The sequence below is a fragment of the Phocoena phocoena genome, chromosome 7 (genome assembly GCF_963924675.1).
Source record: "Phocoena phocoena chromosome 7, mPhoPho1.1, whole genome shotgun sequence".
Taxonomy (NCBI): Eukaryota; Metazoa; Chordata; class Mammalia; order Artiodactyla; family Phocoenidae; genus Phocoena; species Phocoena phocoena.
The window spans coordinates 50,093,403-50,116,026 of NC_089225.1; the positions used below are offsets into that span (position 1 = coordinate 50,093,403).

The following is a 22,624-nucleotide window of genomic DNA, read 5'->3' on the forward strand; positions in this document are numbered from 1 at the left end:
CTCGAGGAGAGGGGATTAAGAGCGCTGCTTAAAGGAGCTCCAGAGACGGGCACCAGCCGCGGCTAACAGCATGGACCCCAGAGACGGGCATGAGATGCTAAGGCTGTTGCTGCCGCCACCAAGAAGCCTGTGTGCAAGCAGAGGTCACTCTCCAAACCTCCCCTCCAGGGAGCCTGTGCAACCCGCCACTGCCAGGGCCCGGTGATCCAGGGACAACTTTCCCGGGAGAACGCACGGCGCGCCTCAGGCTGGTGCAAAGTCATGCCGGTCTCTGCCCGCCGCAGGCTCGCCCCGCATCCATACCCCTCCGTCCCCCAAGGCCTGAGTGACCCAGAGCCCCTGAATCACCGTCTCCTTTAACCCCGTCCTGTCTGAGCAAAGAACAGACGCCCTCAGGCAACCTACATGCAGAGGCAGGTTCAACTCCAAAGCTGAACCCCAGGAGCTGTGCAAACAAAGAAGAAAAAGGGAAATCTCTCCCAGCAGCCTCAGGAGCAGTGGACTAAATCTCCACAATCAACTTGATGTACCCTGCATCTGTGGAATACCTGAATAGACAACGAATCATCCCAAATTGAGGAGGTGGACTTTGACAGCAACAATATATATATATATATATATATATATATATATATATATATATATATATATTTCCCTTTTTCTCTTTTTTTGACTGTGTATGTGTATGCTTCTGTGTGTGATTTTGTCTGTATAGTTTTGCTTTTACCATTTGTCCTCGGGTTCTGTCTGTCCATTTTTTTTTCTTTCTTTTTTTTTAGTTTACATTTTAGCATTTGTTATCATTGGTGGATTTGTTTTTTGCTTTGGTTACTCTCCTTTCTTTTTGTATTATTTAAAAATTTTTTTAATAATTATTTTTCTACTTTTTATTTTCATAATTTTATTTTCTTTCACTTTATTTTATTTTATCTTTTTCATTCTTTCTTCCTTTTTTTCTCCCTTTTATTCTTAGCTTTGTAGATGACAGGCTTTTGGTACTTCACCCAGGCATCAGGGCTGTGCCTCTGATGTGCGAGAGCCAAGGTCAGGACATTGGTCCACAAGAGACCTCCCAGCTTCATGTAATATCAAATGGTGAAAATCTCCCAGAGATCTGCATCTCAATGCCAAGACCCAGCTCCACTCAATGACCAGCAAGCTACAGTGCTGGACACCCTATACCAAATAACTAGCAAGATAGGAACAGAACCCCACCCATTAGCAGAGAGGCTGCCTAAAATCATAATATGGTCACAGATACCATAAAAAACACCACCAGACATGGACCTGCCCACCAGAAAGACAAGATCCAGCCTCATCCACCAGAACACAGGCACTAGTCCCCTCCACCAGGAAGCCTACACAACCCACTGAACCAACCTTAGCCACTGTGGACAGACACCAAAGACAATGGGAACTATGAGCCTGCAGCCTGTGAAAAAGAGACCCCAAACACAGTAAGATAAGCAAAATGAGAAGACAGAGAAACACACAGCAGATGAAGGAGCAAGGTAAAAACCCACCAGACCCAACAAATGAAGAGGAAATAGGCAGTCTACCTGAAAAAGAATTCAGAATAATGATAGTAAAGATGATCCAAAATTTTGGAAATAGAATGGAGAAAACACAAGAAACGTTTAAGAAGGACCTAGAAGAACTAAAGAGCAAACAAACAGTGATGAACAGCACAATAAATGAAATTTAAAATTCTCTAGAAGGGATCAATAGCAGAATAACTGAGACAGAAGAACGGATAAGTGACCTGGAAGATAAAATAGTAGAAATAACTACTGCAGAGCAGAATAAAGAAAAAAGAATGAAAAGAATTGAGGACAGTCTGAGAGACCTCTGGGACAAGATTAAATGCACCAACATTCGAACTATAGGGGTCCCAGAAGAAGAAGAGAAAAAGAAAGGTACTAAGAAAATATTTGAAGAGATTATAGTTGAAAACTTCCCTAATATGGGAAAGGAAATAGTTAACCAAGTCCAGGAAGCACAGAGAGTCCCATACAGGATAAATCCAAGGAGAAACACACCAAGGCATATTAATCAAACTATCAAAAATTAAATACAAAGTATTAAAAGCAGCAAGGGGAAAACAACAAATAATATACAAGGGAATCCCCATAAGGTTAACAGCTGATCTTTCAGCAGAAACTCTGCAAGCCAGAAGGGAGTGGCAGGCCATATTTAAACTGATGAAAGGGAAAAACCTACAACCAAGATTACTCTACCCAGCAAGGATCTCATTCAGATTCGATGAAAAATTAAAACCTTTACAGACAAGCAAAAACTAAGAATTCAGCAGCACCAAACAAGCTTTACAACACATGCTAAAGGAACTTCTCCAGGCAGGAAACACAAGCGTAAGAGAAGACCTACAATAACAAACCCAAAACAATGAAGAAAATGGTAACAGGAACATACATATCTATAATTACCTTAAATGTAAATTGATTAAATGCTGCAACCAAAAGACATAGACTGGCTGAATGGATACAAAAACAAGACCCATATATATGCTGTCTTCAAGAGACCCACTTCAGATCTAGGGACACATACAGAATGAAAGTGAGGGGATAGAAAAAGATATTCCATGCAAAGGGAAATCAAAAGAAAGCTGGAGTAGCAATTCTCATATCAGACAAAATAGATGTTAAAGACTATTACAAGAGAAAAAGAAGGACACTACATAATGATCAAAGGATCAATCCAAGAAGAAGATATAACAATTGTAAATATTTATGCACCCAACATAGGAGTACCTCAATACATGAGGTAAATGCTAACAGCCATAAAAGGGAAAATCGACAGTAACACAATCTTAGTAGGGGACTTTAACACCCCACTTTCACCAATGGACAGATCATCCAAAATAAAAATAACTAAGGAAACACAAGCTTTAAGTGATACATTAAACAATATGGACTTAATTAATATATATAGGACATTCCATAATTAATATATATAGGACATCTATCCAAAAACAACAGAATACACTTTCTTCTCAAGTGCTCATGGAACATTCTCCAGGCTAGATCATATTTTGGATCACAAATCAAGCCTTGGTAAATTCAAGAAAATTGAAATCATGTCAAGTATCTTTTCTGACCACAATGCTATGAAGACTAGATATCAATTACAGGAAAAAATCTGTAAAAAATACAAACACATGGAGGCTAAACAATACACTACTTAATAACCAAGAGATCACTGAAGAAATAAAAGAGGAAACCAAAAAAAAACCTAGAAACAAATGACAATGAAAACACGATGACCCCAAACCTATGGTATGCAGCAAAAGCAGTTCTAAGAGGGAAGTTTATAGCAATACAATCCTACATTAAGAAATAAGAAACATCCCTAATAAACAACCTAACCTTATACCTAAATCAATTAGAGAAAGAAGAACAAAAACACCCCCAACGTTAGCAGAAGGAAAGAAATCATAAACATCAGATCAGAAATAAATGAAAGAGAAATGAAGGAAACAATAACAAAGATCAATAAAACTAAAAGCTGGTTCTTTGACAAGATAAACAAAGTTGATAAACCATTAGCCAGACTCATCAAGAAAAAAAGGAAGAAGACTCAAATCAATAGAATTAGAAATGAAAAAGGAGAAGTAACAACTGACACTGCAGAAATACAAAAGATCATGAGAGATTACTACAAGCAACTCTATGTCAATAAAATGGACAACCCGAAAGGAATGGACAAATTCTCAGGATTGCACAACCTTCCATGACTGTACTAGGAAGAAACAGAAAATATGAACAGCCCAATCACAAACACTGATATTGAAACTGTGGTTAAAAATCTTGCAACAAACAAAAGCCCAGGACCAGATGGCTTCACAGGACAATTCTATCAAACATTTAGAGAAGAGCTAACACCTATCCTTCTCAAACTCTTCCAATATATAGCAGAGAGAGGAACACACCCAAACTCATTCTACGAGGCCAAAATCACCCTGATACCAAAACCAGACAAGGATGTCACAAAGAAAGAAAACTACAGGCCAACATCACTAATGAACATAGATGCAAAAATCCTCAACAAGTACTTGCAAACAGAATCCAACAGCACATTAAAAGGATCATACACCATGAACAAGTGGGGTTTATCCCAGGAATGCAAGGATTGTTCAATATATGCAAATCAATCAATGTGATACACTGTATTAACAAATTGAAAGAGAAAAACCATATGATCATCTCAGTAGATGCAGAGAACTCTTTTGGCAAAATTCAACACCCATTTATGATAAAAACCCTGCAGAAAGTAGGCATAGAGGGAACTTTCCTCAACATAATAAAGGCCATATATGACAAACCCACAGCCAACATCGTCCTCAATGGTGAAAAGCTGAAAGCATTTCCACTAAGATCAGAAACAAGACAAGGTTGCCCACTCTCACCACTCTTATTCAACATAGTTTTGGAAGTTTTAGCCACAACAATCAGAGAAGAAAAGGAAATAAAGTGAATCCAAATTGGAAAAGAAGAAGTAAAACTGTCACTGTTTGCAGATGACATGATACTATATAGAGAGAATCCTAAAGATGCTACCAGAAAACTATTAGAGCTAATCAATGCATTTGGTAACGTAGCAGGATACAAAATTAATGCACAGAAATCTCTTGCATTCCGATACACTAATGATGAAAAATCTGAGAGTGAAATCAAGAAAATACTCCCATTTACCATTGCAATAAAAAGAATAAAATACCTAGGAATAAACCTACCTAGGGAGACAAAGACCTGTATGCAGAAAATTATAAGACACTGATGAAAGAAATTAAAGATGATACAAATAGATGGGGAGATATACCATGTTCTTGGATTGAAATAATCAACATTGTAATAATGACTATACTACCCAAGGGAATCTACAGATTCAATGTAATCCCTATCAAACTACCAATGGCATTTTTCACGGAACTAAAACAAAAAATTTCACAATTTGTATGGAAATACAAAAGACCCTGAATAGCCAAAGCAATCTTGAGAAAGAAAAATGGAGCTGGAGGAATCAGGCTCCCTGACTTCAGGCTGTGCTACAAAGCTACAGCAATCGAGACAGTATGGTACTGGCACAAAAACAGAAATATAGATCAATGGAACAGGATAGAAAGCCCAGAGATAAACCCACGCACACGTCGTCACGTTATCTTTGGTAAAGGAGGCAAGGATATACAATGGAGAAAAGACAGCCTCTTCAATAAGTGGTTCCGGGAAAACTGTACAGGCACATATAAAAGAATGAATTTAGAGCACTCCCTAAAACCATACACAAAAATAAACTCAATATGGATTAAAGACCTAAATGTAAGGCCAAACACTTTCAAACTCTTAGAGGAAAATATAAGGAGAACACTCTATGACATAAATCACAGCAAGATCCTTTTTGACCCACCTCCTAGAGAAATGGAAACAAAACCAAAAATAAACAAATGGGACCTAATGAAACTAAAAAGCTTTTGCACAGCAAAGAACACCATAAGCAAGACAAAAAGATAACCCTCAGAATGGGAGAAAATATTTGCAAATGAAGCAACTGACAAAGGATTAATCTCCAAAATTTTCAAGCAGCTCATTCAGTTCAATATCAAAAAAAACAAACAACCCAATCCAGAAATGGACAGAAGACCTAAAGAGACATTCTCCAAAGAAAATATACAGATTGCCAGCAAACACATGAAAGATGCTCAACATCACTAATCATTAGAGAAATGCCAATCAAATGTACAATGAGATATCATCTCACACCGGTCAGAATGGCCATCATCAAAAAGTCTACAAACAATAAATGCTGGAGAGGATGTGGAGTAAAGGGAACCCTCGTGTACTGTTGGTGGGCATGTAAACTGATACAGCCACTGTGGAGAACAGTATGGAGGTTCTTTAAAAAACTAAAAATAGAACTACCATACAACCCAGCAATCCCACTCCTGGGCATATACCCTGAGAAAACCATAATTCAAAAAGAGTTATGTACCACATTGTTCATTGCTTCTATTTACAATAGCCAGGACATGGAAGCAACCTAAGTGTCCATCAACAGATGAATGGATAAACAAGATGTGGCACATATATACAATGGAATATTACTCAGCCCTAAAAAGAAACAAAATTGAGTTTTTTGTAGTGACTTGGATGGACCTAGAGTCTTTCATACAGAGTGAAGTAAGTCAGAAAGAGAAAAACAAATACCGTATGCTAACACATATATATGGAATCTTTAAAAATATATACATATATATGGTCATGAAGCACCTAGGTGCAAGATGGGAATAAAGACAGATGTACTAGAGAATGGACTTGAGGACATGGGGAGGGGGAAGGGTAAGCTGGGACAAAGTGAGAGAGTGGCATGGACATATATACACTACCAGATGTAAAATAGATAGCTAGTGGGAAGCAGCCGCACAGCACAGGGAGATCAGCTTGGTGTTTTGTGACCACCTTGAAGTCTGGGATAGGGAGGGTGGGAGGGAGTGAGATGCAAGAGGGAAGAGATATGGCGATATATGTATATGTATAACCAATTCACTTTGTTATAAAGCAGAAACTAACACACCATTGTAAAGCAATTATACTCCAATAAAGATGTTAATAAATAAATTAATTAATTAAAATAGCCACCGTTCCAATCTGCTACCACCTGTCATTTTCATCATTGCCATTAAAGGGAATGTTGAGCAGAGGTGTCTACTTTATTGAGGCATTCAAAGGGCGCAAGAGGCTAACCGTAGTAATCTCTGCTGTTATTGCAAATACCCAGATCAATCTGCGTTACGAAATAAAGTCCTCTTATTCAGTGGCAACTGTGTCTTCTAAATCCACGTTAACCTAGTGTTGTATTTGGCAGGATAGAGTCACATTTTCAGTTAGCATCATTTTACTATTCAAGCTTTGTGCAGAATTTTTCCCTGACATGAGTTATAGTAAGTGTTTACTTTCCGCCAAAGAAATACAATCTCATTGTCTAAGAATTTACTCAGTGAGCAGACCATAGGGCAGAGGAAACATCAGCCCTGCACAATGTTTTTCATGCTTAAAATGTAGCGCAGAAGTATACAAATAAATAAAATAGCAGCTGTCCATTGACCCAGCAGGCTCAATGCACCGGTCATAATATAGTCAGCAATAGCTCGAAACCCTGAGAACATGATTTATTTTAAATAGTCTACTCTCAGTTGTTCCTGGTAATGGGAGAAAAAGATGGGCATGGCTCATTAAGTTGAGAATATGATTTTAAAAGACTCATGTGTACTATTAGTTTGAAATGTTTTCTTCCTCATGTTATTTTCTGGAGTTGTTTTCAAATAGGAAAACTAATATTTTAGTCCTTGTGTTGCTCTTCACTAGTATAGACTTTAAATCTAGGGATTACAATTAATTATTAAATAAATGATCAGAGTAGAAACAACAGGGGAAAAAAGGCAGCTGAGGGGTAAGATAAGAACTACTTTAGGTTTATCAGTCCAATTTCCAATGTAAGTAATAATATTGGCTTCCTATTGCTGCTATAACAAATTACCTCAAATTTATCATCTTACAACTCTAGAGGTCAGAAATCCTACATGATTCTCATTGGGATAAAATCAAAGTATTGGCAGGGCTGCATTCCTTACTGGAAGCCTCTTTTCTCCAGAAAACAACCCCATCTTCCCTCATGGCCCTCAGGTGCTCCACTGGTCTCTGATGCCATAGTCTTTGCTTGGTTATTTTTCAGTCCATACTTTTGGCTAAAATAATGCTCAAGGGAAGCAATAGTCATAATTCTCTAAGAGAAGTTCAGGAGGGCTAACTAAAGCCCTTCTATCCCTGGCCACCCTGTTCTGCTCCTTAACTTGTTTCACACATACCAAGTTGGTGCACAATGCACTACACAAACATCTTCCGTAACGTCTCAGTTATGGAACAGGAAAGGGCCCTGTGCTCTTGGATTTCCACCTCATTTATTTCACACTCATCCATAGGCTTTTTCCTAGGTGGAGGAAACGTGCATCTACTACTCCATTTTCCTCTATTTCCTTTCTTCTTTTCCCCACTGACTCTAAGAGCTGTAACTTAAATAGCTGTCTTTTTTCGAGCAGCATCCTCTTGACTTAAGCTTAATAACAAGAAGAGCCTCTTGAATTAAATTGCAAGTAATAGCAACCCACTCAAAAAACCTAAGAAAATTGGGTGCTCAGAGAAGGGTTAAACCATCAGCTAATCGTCCAGGAAATTATGCCATTGAACATCATGAACTACTGTAAATAGGTCATTGAATTCTGCCAGATCTCCTTCTCTCTCATTTCCTCTCCCTCCCTATCCAGATATTTTTCCTTCCCAATAATGTCAGTTCAGTTTTTTATCAGTAGGAACCATCTTCCACCACATGCTGGGGAATATGGCATCTATCCTGTTCATCATGATCTTCATGCTGGGAAACACAACCTCCTTCACTCAGCACCTCAGTTTTACATTTTACAATATTTTCCATCATAGAAAGACTGATTCACAGTTCCACTTTAAAAATCTAGAAAATATTTACTGGTTTGACATTGATTGAACGTTCAGTGCAGCACTAATCAGATGTGGCTAGGGGGAGGGTCAGATAAGAGCAACTCCTCTTTCCCAGCTGCCATCCCCAGAGAAGAGGCCATTCCCAGAGAAGAGGAAATCACTGTGAGAAAAGTTAACCCAAGATCATTGCCATCATTTAAGAATCTGGGTGTCCTTGGTTCCATTTCCTTCACAGAATTAAAATGACCTTCTGAAATTTTTGCTCTCCCAAATGTTTAACTTACATATTCTGTTTACACAAGAAATGGAAACAACTGGTGGAGTAGCATGCTCGTGAACGTTCCTCACCTCTCATCTTCCAGCCCAATATGAGTACAGGTCAGCAGGGCTATTCATGAATGAGAACAGTTCTGGATGATCAGCATAAAGCCGAGGGTCCGCAGGGCGAATCACCCTTGGGAGACTTTATTATCTTGACACAAGTTCCTTACAATTGTGGAATTAGACTAGTGGAAGTTCCCTAGAATTTCCAAGATTCAATATAAATAGACAGTGGAGAAATTTGCTCTAGTTCTCAAATACTAGAGATCAGCATAAAGCCTTTGTAAATACTCTGTATCAGAGTGATCCCCCAACCAGCAGCTACAGCATCACACGTGAACTTGTTAGAAATAAAAATTGGGCGACCCTAACCACCTACTAAGTCAGAAAGTCGGGCTAGGGTTAGCAATCTGCATCTTAAAAAACCCTCCAGGTGATTCTGGTGCATGCTAAAATTTAAGAACCACTGCTCTATAATAAGTTATAGTTAGGCCAGATAAGGCATGTTTTCACTTGAACATATCTCCTTATTAAGTGAGGGCTATGGTCCTTAGAAATATAACAAATTGGGGATCCTTCCCTATTTGTCTGCTGTCCTCAAAAACCCTGCTTCCAGTTACACTGATAAGAATTCTGAAAAGCAAAGATCATCTCAGGAGTTTAAATCTGACTTTCCAGGGTACCTCTGAAAGGCTCTAGTCAATGGCCTTAATTAGCCTGTACTTGCTTCTCTTTTTAGATTGACAGATATCCATTATTGGAGATTGTGGTATTACTGGAGTATTATTGTGAGTGAGTCTTTATAGTACTATTAGATTATGGTGATTATAAAATTATGAAAATATTATTAAAAAGTGTTTCTGACTACTTATTTCTTGAAACAGTGCTCTTTTTGTTTTTTCTTTTCTTGTTTTACTCTATATTTGATATTTTTAAAATAAAAATTCACCAGCATATCTCTTCCTTAATTTCTTATGTTGTTTTTGCTGATTCCTGGAAAGAAATGGTGGTTTGAACATATTTGGAGATGTACTTCTTTGTTTCTTCTCACCTTCTTACTTTGGGTTTCTTACATCAGATGACTTCCTGAGTCAAGTCAGTTAAAACATCTTTTGAATTCATTCTTTTCACATGAAAAAATGATTCTCAGGCTGACATGGGACTATCATAAAAATAGAGAGAGAAGTGTGGTCCTCACCCAAGACCAAATTAAATTAGAATAATTAGTGGTTGAGATACAGAGAATTATTATAATTTAACAATGTCCAAATAATGACTACATATAGCTAAGGTTGAGACCCACTGATAATGGATTTTCCCTCATATCCAGGTTCCTCAGAACATAGCTTCAGAGGTATTATACTAGATTCTAGTTTTTTTTGTGTTGCTGATGGAAATTTTTCAGATTTGAATGGGACATCAGCAACATGGGTTATAGATAGATTATGTTTAACATAAGGCACCTCCATTTATTTTTAACTTGATGCATAATGGCACCTGTTAGTTTCCTATAGAGCATATTTCAGAAGTAAGGGCAATCTGACCATAACATGGAACACACCACTTCCCACCAGTCTTGACACTGCTGATTAGCTGGCCAGATTCCCTTCCTGAAATGAGGTATTGATCACAAAAGAAGTCTTTTTTTAATTGTCATTGCTGATATTGTTATATCTGCTACTGAGAACGGAAGTCAGTTGTAGAAAGCTTGGATTTCTATTTATAGTAACATATTTCAATACGTTCATGGAAGACACAATAGGTGCACAATAAATTGTTGAATGAGTAGTTTAACGATTGATATATGTGAATATGGAAATTGTTCTGAGGTAAAGAAATTAAATTGCATGAAGGTAATTTATGTGTATTGTTTTGTTGTTTGGATAGATCCATTTGAATTAGAACCATGGAAAATCGTATCTGAATACACTTTTCACTTACATTAATATAGTTTACCAATGATATTAGTAATTCATTTTAATTTCTAAATTCCAGGCTTCATATCTCTAAAATGATGATCTCTTAAAATTGCAATAGAAGCCCTTCTACTTTTCTTGTACTACTGCTGCTCTTTTTTTCTTCTATTCCAGATTTTATAGGCAGAGTTGTATTATCTCAGGACCTTCCTGTTGGAAAAAGATGTCAAAATGAGTTGTCTGTGTTATGTACACATTTTGAGGATAGTTAGTTGTGTTAGTTTGTATTGGTTATGTAAGCTTTTAGACCTCAAATTTCTTAGCTGTTGAGTAGAAAAAGTGGACAAGATGACCACTAATTTCAGAAGACAGGAAGGATTTGGGCAGTAGGGCACAGCCAGGATGAAAATATAATGCAATGTTTCTTCACCAGGAAGGGAAAAACAAATCATAGTACCATGTTATAAACTCAGTGAGCATAACTAAAAGTTAAGAAACTAGCAAAATATTGAAAAAGAAGATTTTTGAAAAAAGAGAAATAAGACTGGTGAAGGTCAAATAAGATTAAATACTAATGTGAAGACTAAGCAAAGGACCTGGTACTTGTAATTGTAATGCAGTGATATCTGGAGACTGACATGAATGGACAAAGTTTTGCCCTTGGTATGCCTCTTACTTTGAAGTGGTTCATCCACATACAGTAGAGTGTACAGATTTCAAGTGTACATCTTGGTTGATTTTTACATGGGTGTATTTCCATTCACCCATTTAAGCATTACTCAGACCAAGATTTCAACTCAAAAGCTTCCCTCATGCTCCTTAGTAGTCAATGACACTCTCCCCAGAGTTAACAACTATTATGACTTCTATCATAATAGATAGTTGTCTGTGTTCTTAAACTTCATATGAATGGAATCACGCAGTTTGTGTTCTTTTGTGTTTCGCCTTTTTCCCTCAACATAATTTTTCTGAGCTTTGTCCATGTCATTGTGTGTAAAAGTGGTGTGTATGTTTTTCTTGCCAAGTTGTATTCTGTTTTATAAGTATTCTGCAAGTTGTTTATCCATTCTCCTATTGGTGTACATTTGAGCTGTTTTCATTCTGTGACTATTTTATTAAGTTTTTGCATTAAACTGCTAGGAATATTTTTATACATGAATTTTCATAGACATATGCACATTGATCTTGGATAGGAGTAGAAATGTTGGCACATTTGCTTGCTTATGTTTAGCTTTAATGGGTTCAGCCAAAGAGATCTTCGAAGTGATTGAACTAATTTACATTTCCACTATCAATGTATGAGAGTTCTAATTACTTAATATTCTTGCCATTATTTATGTCTTCCAGAATTTTTAATGTTAGCCATTCAAGTGGATGTGTACTGCTCTAATTATGCTTTTATTTGCAGTCCCCTGATGCCTAATGATGTTGACCAACTTGTCAATGTTGATTAGCCATACGGAGACCTAATTTTGTGTAATGTCAGTTCAAGCCTGCTGCCCATCATTTTAAGTTGTTTTTTGTCTTTCTTTATTTGTAGCATTTTTATATATATACTAGGTATAAGTCATTTGTCAGTTTTCCATCTCCCATCTCCCTGTTTGTGCCTTGCATATTTGCATTCCTAATAATGTCTTTTGCTTATCAGAATTGCTTTATTTTAATGAAGTCTAATCTATAAATTCTTACTTTAGTGTTCTGTTCCAGAAATATTTACCTACCCCAATATTATAATGTTCCAATGTTTTCTTCTAGAGGCTTTATTACTTTCAGATACATGGTTCAAGTTGAATTAATTTTTGTGTATGGTATAAGGTGGAGGTCAAGACTTTTCTTTTTTCCATGTGGGCATCTATTTGCTGCAGCACCATTGTTGAAATGACCACTCCCACCCCTTGACATATACTGAAGTGTTGTGGCACATTTGATAAAAATCAAGTTATCCTCCACATATGGATCTATTTCTGGACTCACTGTTTCATTCCTTTGGCCTATTTGTCTATCCACACACTAATACCACACTGTCTTCATTATTGTATCTTTACAATAAATATTAGAATCTAGTGAACTTCCTCAATTTAGTTCTTCCTCTTCAAGATTGTCTTGGCTATACTAATCCCTTTATGTTTGCATTTAAGTTTATAGAATCCGTCTTTTAACTTACAGACACGTGCACACATACACACACCCCACTTCTGGAATTTTAATTGAGATACATTAAAACTATATGTCAGTTTAGGGGGAATTTACACCTATAAATGTTGAATCTTCCAATTCTGTAACATAAAATATCTCTAGCTATGTAGGTCTTTTAAAATTTTTCTCAGTAATATTTTGTATTTTTCAGTGTAGGTATCTAACATATCATTAGTTAGATTTATTCCTATGTGTTTGATATTTTTCAAGCTATTTGTGAATAGTACTTTTAAATTTCATTATCATGTTATTAATTATTCCATTATTGTTTTAAAGATACAAGTCCCTTTATATTTTTGTGGGGTTTTTTTTTCTTTGTTTTTACTATTTTTCATGTTGCAAACATAATACAGGTTTATTATAGAATTTTGAAAATCACAGAAGTATAGAGACAGATCTTAAGGTGGCCCCAATAATCTCTGTCTTCTGTTGTTCAAGCCCTTGAGTGAGGGTAGGACCTGTGATTTGCTTGTAATCAATAGAATGTGGCAAAAGTCAAAGATGTCACTCCCATGATTATGTTACATTGTGTAAGACTTTGTTCTGCTAGAGTCTCTCTCTGTTGTTTGCTTTGAAGAAGAAAGCCGCCATGGCTTTCTTTCAAGTGGAGAAGCCCATGTAGCATGGAATTGCAGGCAGTCTCAAAGAGAATGGTGGCCTCCAGCAAAAAACTAAAACCCTCAGTTCTTCAGCTCCAAAAGAATGAATTTTGCCAACAAACTAAAGGATTTTGGAAGTAGATCTTTTCCCCAGTTGAACCTCTGATGAGAATGCAGTCCTGGCTGACACCCTAATTGCAGCCAGCTGAGACCTTGAAGCAGGAACCCAGTTAATCCCTGCCCAGACTTCTGGCCTACAGAAACTGAGAGATAATAAATGTGAGCTGCTTTAAGCTGAAAATTTTATGATAATTTATTACCTAGCACTAAAAAATGAACACAAAGAACATACAAATAAAGTATAAACATTGGTCCCTTATAACATAGCTTTGTTACCTATGGCTACAGCTTCTTCCACTTTCCTCTTAAAAATGCATGAATTGTGTATGAATACTTCAAAAGTCAGCGTTTTTCAAATATGAGATAATAAATAAGCATCTCCTTGAGTGACAATGTGTCTTTAGAGACATTTTCCCTAAATTATGAGATGTTATCTTAAGACACTTGCAGAGGAGTTCCATTATAATTGAGGGCATGAATGACCCCGAAACTATGATTGTGTTAATGAAGTCTTTTGAATTCATTACAAAATGTTAAGAAATGTCTAATAGGTGGTAATAGCAACTATTCTAGTTAGTAAATGAGTCTGTTATGTGGGAAATGGTGATTACATAATGTTATAAAATGCAATATCTAAAACCACATGTAAAATATATTTTCAACTATGCAAAATAATAGGTCATCAGATAAATAGCAGATAGAATTACAGATAGCTAGAAAGAGTGAAGGACTGGAAAGAATAGTATGAACAGGCTAACCATATTCATGTATGAGTCATTGAATGTTAGAATTTTTAGTGATTTTTATATTACTCTTTATGCTTATCTATCTTTTAAAATTTTTCTACATGTTTTTCTTATATTCCCAAATATAAATTATTTGAAAAAGAAATGATCAATAGAACACGTATTCTATAAAAAGAAGAAATAAAAACATACTAGTTTAAGTTATTCCAGGACAATTATATATCTTACTTTGAGTAGAGAATCTTGCCACATATTTTCACCTTTGATACCAGTCTTTACTAGAAGATACTACTAATTACATGGCACTAGTCTGGTGATAAAGATATAATAAAGGAGCAGCAATAAAGCATCTTCCTCTGACTCTTTCTGTCTTCTCTGTGAAAATTCTAACCCTTCAAGTTCCTCCCAGTTAATACAGAAATTCTCCAGAAAAATATGTTCTCTTCAATAGTCAGTAGGTCCTCAGCTTGCTGTATCTGTGCTGCTATAAAACTGTCACAAGCACCCATGCCCTAGCAAAGCTTCCAAAGCTGCCAGAAGGCTCCATAGCCATGCAGAGTCAAATCCCTCTTCATATTACTTCTCTTTGACAAGAAACTCCCCTGACTATGTCAGGCTTTAAAAAACCCCTAATCCTCTTGGGCATTTTTCAGTCCTAGGACAAACATAGCTTTAGAGGTCATGCAAAGACCCCTGAAACAATATTGTCTTTAATTTGTGTAGCCCTTAAAGATATATAGCATGCTTTTACAGATACTGTCTCACTTCATATTTATGAAAAACTTCAAAAGTCACATAAATGCATTGCCTAATAATATCATTTTTTCCATCTCATATATAAGGAAAAGGTCCTTTGCAACTATAGTCAGTCCAAGGACACACAGCTAGTAAGTGATAGAGCCAGAACTCAAATAAGCTGCCAAGTTCCATATTGTTCGTTATGCTCTTTCCATAAAAATATTGTACAATCTCTCCACAAGCATCAAATTCTATGTATTATTTAAAGAGCATTGTGATTATGCATATTTTATAAACTGGTACTGACAAATAGTTCCTAAGAGGAGACAGGAAATGTTAAAATCTTACTTTCAAAATATCTTTTCATTGAAAAATTCTGTATTTCACTTGTATTAGAAAAGATATTCAGTATCAGGTATTTTTTAAATGCAAAATAAATGCCTTGAAGAGGGACTGTTTTGAATATTAAGCTCTACAGCATCAACCAAGTTGCTGACATAAGTGTTAAAAATAGTTAACATCAAAATATTACCAATTAAATTGAAATTCTCAAATGGCATGTCTTGTGCTAGTAATGAAAACTTCAAAATATACATGAATCATCAGGAATAATATCTAACGAAGATGAATAAAATTAAAACATAGTTTCATTAAATTTGAATTCAGTACCATTATATACAAATAAATGGCTATCAGATGGAATAATTAAATGTTTTTAATTGAGATATTTCTACAGGAAACATTGTTTCCTTTGTTATTTAGAATAAAAACATTTTCTCTTCAGGTTCACACGAGAAAAATATCAAAAACATACCAACTGCAGATCTTCACCATAAGACTGATAACATAATTTAGATATGTTTGTATCACTTTTCTCTTAATTTATTTTTTAAAAAGTAAAAGAAAGATTATTCATATGATACATAATTCATTTTTAATTTTAAAATAGTAACTCAATACGTAAAAATTTAAAAGCTAGACGAACCAGTCAAAGGTGAAGCAAATTTTGGAGACTGTCATGAAGTGACTCTACTCTCCCTTTACTCTGTCCTTGCCTGATCAGAGGATTCTTTTGGTCTCCACTTTAAAGCTATTTGGAAATACTACTGCCTTCATAGGATCAGACAAAGTACTGATTCTTTGTAATAGTGGACCTGTGGAGGTTTTGGTCATTATGTAACTATTTGTCGTGATGTACACTTGACCTTTTTTTTTTTCACTGATGAATCATTTATTCGAACAAGACGAAAACGTCTCCACATTGTTTCCTTTTATACAGAAAGTGGAACATTTCAAATATATTAGCTTTTCAACAGAATTTATTTCGGTCTGGTCCCAGGAACTGCCTTTCATTTTAGGATTCACATTTTAATAACACATATGCACCCATTACAGCCAAAAGAGCATACCTGAATTTTGGGAGTTGTTCATTATAATGGTGAGCATACCAACATATGGTAAAAACCCTCTGGCTCTCCCCACCACATCCTTCTTTTCCAGCCAGTTCTGGCCTTCTTTGTACAAGCCTCTGTTGTTAACTTCATTATTACCTCCTTTAGTCAGAAATTTGATGTCTCCATTATCTTTTTTATGAACTTTGATTACTCTGTGAACTGTTGGAATGTCTTGTCCTTCTACTTTAAAAACAACGATTTCACCAGCTCTAACCGGGTCTTCCCGAAAATTTGTCAGGAACAGAAGGTTGCCCCTGTGGAAGGCTGGCTCCATGCCGCCACTCAGCACCACCATGATGGGACTCTCACTGCCAGTGAGGACGATCAGGCCTTTCCAGATCATGAGCAATCATGACACAGTCATGGCAAAGTTTAAGACCTGGTAATAGAGCTAGTGCTTGTTCATCTTCCTCGGGTCCCCTAAGATGTCCAAGCTGGACGTGGGGAGATGTGACCCCGCAGCGCCCATGTGCACCATGCTGGGGTCTCTGGGGGCCGAGGTGGCCCGTGGGCTCCGGGTGTTACAGACAGCTCACTTGACTTCTTATAGCAAACAACACCTTTCTATTTCAGTTCACGTGAGGGTAGATACCTTTTGAAGTGGGGCATGTGATTCAGTCTGGCCAAAAATGAGCATGGTTGTCCCATATCACAGTGACCGGCTAGTGGTAGGCATATGACTGGGCCTCATTAGGCCAATCAGAATGGTGAATGTCCTGTATTTGTGTGTTTGCAACCTAAATTAGGATTTGTAAAGTCTTTAATTTGAGTCTCTTCTTTTTCACCTATTCTCCAGCTGCTATTCCAAGAGATAAGCTGGGTCATTGATGTGATCTTTAGCCTGGACTTTTCTATCAAGATGATTTTCCTCCAGAGTACAGACTCTTGTTCCATAGTGGGTTTGATTTCATGTCCAGTTCAATTATTTCTAGTTCAGAAATACTCCTCAGCAGGAATCCACACACCCAAAATGTCCTGATGCATATAATTGGGTAAAATGGAAAATAATGAGAAGTGAAATATGTATGATGGCAGCCTTTTCTCTTTGACCCTCTGAATTTTTTTCCAACCAAAAAATGAATAATTGGTACAATTAAAGTTGGCATGAAACTTAATGATTTTTTTAAACCACATTTTAATCCTTAATTTTGCTTTACTGGTATCTTCCAGTTTATTGGTTTTGATGTGTTTTTATTTTCTCTTTTAGTTCAAATTAATGTGTACTACTAATGATTATTTTATTTAAAGTATATGTGTGTTTTAAAACTGTCATTACTTCATTCATATTTCCTTTAAAAAATAAAGACCAATTATGATTTTTGTATATTTGCTCAGATATCCAAAACAAATAATTTTACCTCCTATTTATAAGTTACATGGGAGAAGTCAATATGAGGTCATTTGGGAATGTTAAAAAAGACTATTTCATGCCCGGGCCACTGATAAGAGCTGCCAGCGCCATAGCCATTGTGAAATCTGGGATAATTGCTACATTGCATTCCTTCTCAGAGACAGATAGCTTCCAGGAGAGGTAGTGGGAGTTAATGTCCATGTCATATGAGAAGAGGAACCAAGAGTTGCCTTTAATAATCATAGCTATATTAATTGCCTGTTACAGGAGCCTAATTCAAACTACCTTAAGAAAAACAGTATATTCGTTCATGTAACTCTGATCAAAAACAATAATTAACACATATCATTCAATATATGCTAGGCATAGTTCTAAGTGCTTTATATGCTTTAGCTCATTTTATCTTTACAAATATCCCTATGACCTAGGTGTTATTAGTATTATCATCATCATTCCCCTTTTAGTTTTGAAGCATTCAAGCCATAGAGACATTAGGTAATGTGAATGGGACACAAGAGACAAAAAGCAGCAGAGCTGGGATTTGATCACATGCAGCTTGGTTGTAGAGATCATGTACTGACTCCCCTATCTAGAGTGACTCAAATGCTCCTGGTGTCTGAGGTAGCTCCCGGAAATGGAAATGCTGTGGGAACTGCAATCACAGACGTGACAGCAAGACTCTCTTGGTTCATCCCTGTCAACTCTGCCCCTCTTTGCTTCTCTTGGTATGTTGACCATATTCTCTCCTGCTTGCCCTGGCCTTTCAACTTAGCAAGGACCCCATCCTCTAACAGGTGCAATTACTGACCCCAAGGGGTAAAAGATTGTCTGGTCCTGGGTCCCCTGCCCACTTCTGTGACTTGGAATAAGTTGCTTGAGGCAGGAGTAGTGGAAAGCCTGCTGGAGAGAAAAAAAACAATCAGCTCCACGTTCCCCTGCAGTTCCTACCTGCCAAAGGTATGAGGTTTTAACTCTGTTTTTACTCAGTGAAGGTTGCCATTCCTAAGAGAGCATAAAAATAGGACTGTAAGTCTTACGTGGATTTCAAAATCCATAATAAGATGTTTTAAGAATTAGTTATTCTAGGAATGTGGTTTAGGATCTAATAGCTCTTTAAGGCCCATGAAAAGTGCTGAGATTTAAAAAAAAAAATTAGGTTAAAAAAAACCCAAAATAATCAAAATGTGTACATATCTAATTAAATGTTTATGAGAGTAACATATTGGAAAGACAACTGTGACCCAGCTCCACTCATATACAGATAAATTTTAATAGGTTTAGTATAAAAAGGACAAAGTTCCCCAGAAGCTTGAGAATCTTGAGCCCCTGGAGGACTTAAGAAGGCCCTGTTCCACTAATGTAACTCTTGGAGGACCAGAGTACCCAGAGGGATCAGACAAAAATTAAACATTGTCACCATCCAGTGAATTTAATTTGCCATCCTTGGTCATGTCACCTCAAAACAAATGGAACTATTTAAGCTTTCGTTATCTTTTCTAAGTTTTTGCCAAAACTCTCACAGGTGAGAATTCTACTCTCATCCTGTGTTTGCTCACAGAGTATAAAAATGATGATTATGATTTCTAGAGCTGTTAAATATATTTAGGGTTTTTAAGTAAAAGATCTTGATCTAAATACAAAGTATCCTGATTATTGTGGTTAAACTTAGAATGATAGTCTGCACTGTTTAAGTAAAACCTAATATTGAAAATGATGAATTGTTCTTTAGTTGTTAGATGTAAGTTATGTTATAAAAGTGCTCTGTCCTTGGGCCACTAACCAAGCAAACCATCTCTTTGCTTGTCCCTTTTCATACTTCACCTACACAAGGAGAATCTCCTTTTTCTTTTATTGTGATGCTTTATTGTATTACTCTGACTGTTGCAGAGTTTTTACATGTAACCTGGATAGTTCCTGTTTAACATAGATTTCTACTTCTCAGTGGAGTTATGAATACAACCAGATATGCAGCAGTGAAGTGACATGGTATATGTGGCCCATCTTCATAGAACAGAACTTTCTCAACAATTTGGGGAGATTTTTATAAATATACAAACTCATAAATATTTATGGAGATAGATTGATTGACAGGTAAAGGCTGATTTTCTAAAAAGAGTAAAACCGTGATTCTTATGCATATAAAAGGAATATGTGCCACATATTTTGTGCAACTCGTTAATTAAAGGGGGAATCAGTAAGATGTTACTGATCAAAGAAGAATTCAAAATACCATCTAATGGGGGCTCCCCTGGTGGCGCAGTGGTTGAGAGTCCGCCTGCCGATGCAGGGGACACGGGTTCGTGCCCCAGTCCGGGAAGATCCCACATGCCGCGGAGCGGCTGGGCCCGTGGGCCATGGCCGCTGAGAAAAAAAAAAAAAAATACCATCTAATGATGGATTAAAAAGTGCTTAAATTAATTTACAAATAGATGTAAAAGTTGTCAATATTCAAGAGACAATAAGCAGATTCCACTGAGTACAACTTGGATCTCTATGGAAAAATATTGTCTTCATTGCTATCACTTACAATATGTAAGTTTTAACTTACAGAGTTGTGAAATACTTCAAAAACAATGAAATGCACAGCGTCCCCATAGAATCTGATAACACTGAAGGGTTTGCTGGACAAAGTTTTCATTGGTCCATTGTAAATCTTTCATAATTTTTTTTGAAAAAATCTACAATAAGTAGATATATAATAAAGAAATGGATATACTTTAAAGTAAAATGTCAAATGCCAACATCATATTAATTTTAACTATAACATAGGTGACATCTAAAGCATTTCTGACTTTTAGCCATGATTGTCTCATTTTTCACAGTTCCTTTAAAATAGGGGTTCTTAAACCAGGGTACATGGGCAGCATTTATATTTTCAGTAGGAAGAAAACAGTTGCTTTCATCAAAATCTGAAACAGTACTTGATACACAGTGGTTTGAAGCCAATCCTTTAGGGAGTACTTTGGAAGACAATTCTATAACATGAACTCATTCATTCAAGCACTTCCTAAAATATAGAATACACAGTAGTTACACTTCCTTGGTATAAAGTGTATTCATATGCTTAAAAACAGAATTTGGGGGAGGGACCTCCAAGATGGCAGAGGAGTAAGACATGGAGATCACCTTCCTCCCCACAAATACATCAGAAATACATCTACATGTGGAACAACTCCTACAGAACACCTACTGAATGCTGGCAGAAGACCTCAGACTTCCTAAAAGGCAAGAAACTCCCCACGTACCTGGTTAAGGCAAAAGAAAAAATAGAGACAAAAGAATAGGGATGGGACCCGAACCTCGGGGAGGGAGCTGTGAAGGAAGAAAAGTTTCCACACACTAGGAAACCCCTTCACTGGTGAAGACAGGGGGCGAAGTTCCGGAGCCATAGAGGAGAGCGCAGCAACAGGGGTGCAGAGGGCAAAGTGGAGGGATTCTTGCATAGAGGATCGGTGCTGACCAGCACTCACCAGCCTGCGAAGCTTGTCTGCTCACCTGCTGGGGGTGGCTGAGGGCTGAGAGCTGAGGTCAAGGCTTCAGAGTTCAGATCCCAGGGAGAGGACTGGGGTTGGCTGCGTGAACACAGCCTGAAGGGGGCTAGTGTGCCACAGTTAACTGGGAGGGAGTCCAGGAAAAAGTCTGGACCTGCAGGAGAGGCAAGAGACCTTTGTTTTGGGGTGTGCAAGGCAAGGGGGTTCTTTCCCAGTGTGCCCGCAAAAGGCAGAGCACCGCCTAAGCAAGCTCCAGAGACGAGCGCAAGCCGCGGCTATCAGCTCGGACCCCAGAGACGGGCATGAACCTCTAACGTTGTGACCGCTGCCACCAAGAATCCTAGAGAAAGGAGAACACACAAAACCCAAAGTTAGTAGAAGGAAAGGAATCATAAGGATGAGAGCAAAACTAAATGAAATAGAAACAAAGAAAACAATAGCAAAGATCAATAAAACTAAAACTGGTTCTTTGAGAACATAAACAAAATTGATAAACCACTAGCCAGACTCATCAAGAAAAAAAGGGAGAAGACTCAAATCAATAGAATTAGAAATGAAAAAGGAAAAGTAACAACTGCCACTGCAGAAATACAAAAGATCACGAGAGACTACTACAAGCAACTATATGCCAATAAAATGGACAACCTGGAAGAAATGGACACATTCTTAGAAAAGCACAAACTTCCAAGACTGAACCAGGAAGAAATAGAAAATATAAAAAGACCAATCACAAGCACTGAAATTGAGACTGTGATTAAAAATCTTCCAACAAACAAAAGCCCAGGACCAGATGGCTTCACAGGTGAATTCTACCAAACATTTAGAGAAGAGCTAACAACTATACTTCTCAAACTCTTCCAAAATATAGCAGAGGGAGGAACATTCCCAAACTCATTCTACGAGGCCACCATCACCCTGATACCAAAACCAGCCAAAGATGTCACAAAGAAAGAAAACTACAGGCCAATATAACTGATGAACGTAGATGCAAAAATACTCAGCAAAACACTAGCAAACAGAATCCAACAGCACATTAAAAGGATCATACCCATGATCAATTGGGGTTTATCCCAGGAATGCAGGGATTCTTTAATATACCAAATCAATCAATGTGATAAAAACATACTAACAAATTGAAGGAGAAAAATCATTATGATCACCTCAATAAAT

At 37.1% G+C, this 22,624-nt stretch overlaps 1 protein-coding gene and 1 pseudogene across 2 annotated transcripts in view; one reads left to right on the forward strand and one right to left on the reverse strand.

The window, feature by feature from the left end:
• XIRP2 (xin actin binding repeat containing 2) overlaps positions 1 to 22,624 on the forward strand; it is a 308,823-nt gene that overhangs the window by 29,809 nt on the left and 256,390 nt on the right. The gene's annotated exons all lie outside the window — the stretch shown is intronic.
• LOC136125916 (signal peptidase complex catalytic subunit SEC11C pseudogene) lies at positions 16,513 to 17,090 on the reverse strand (annotated as a pseudogene).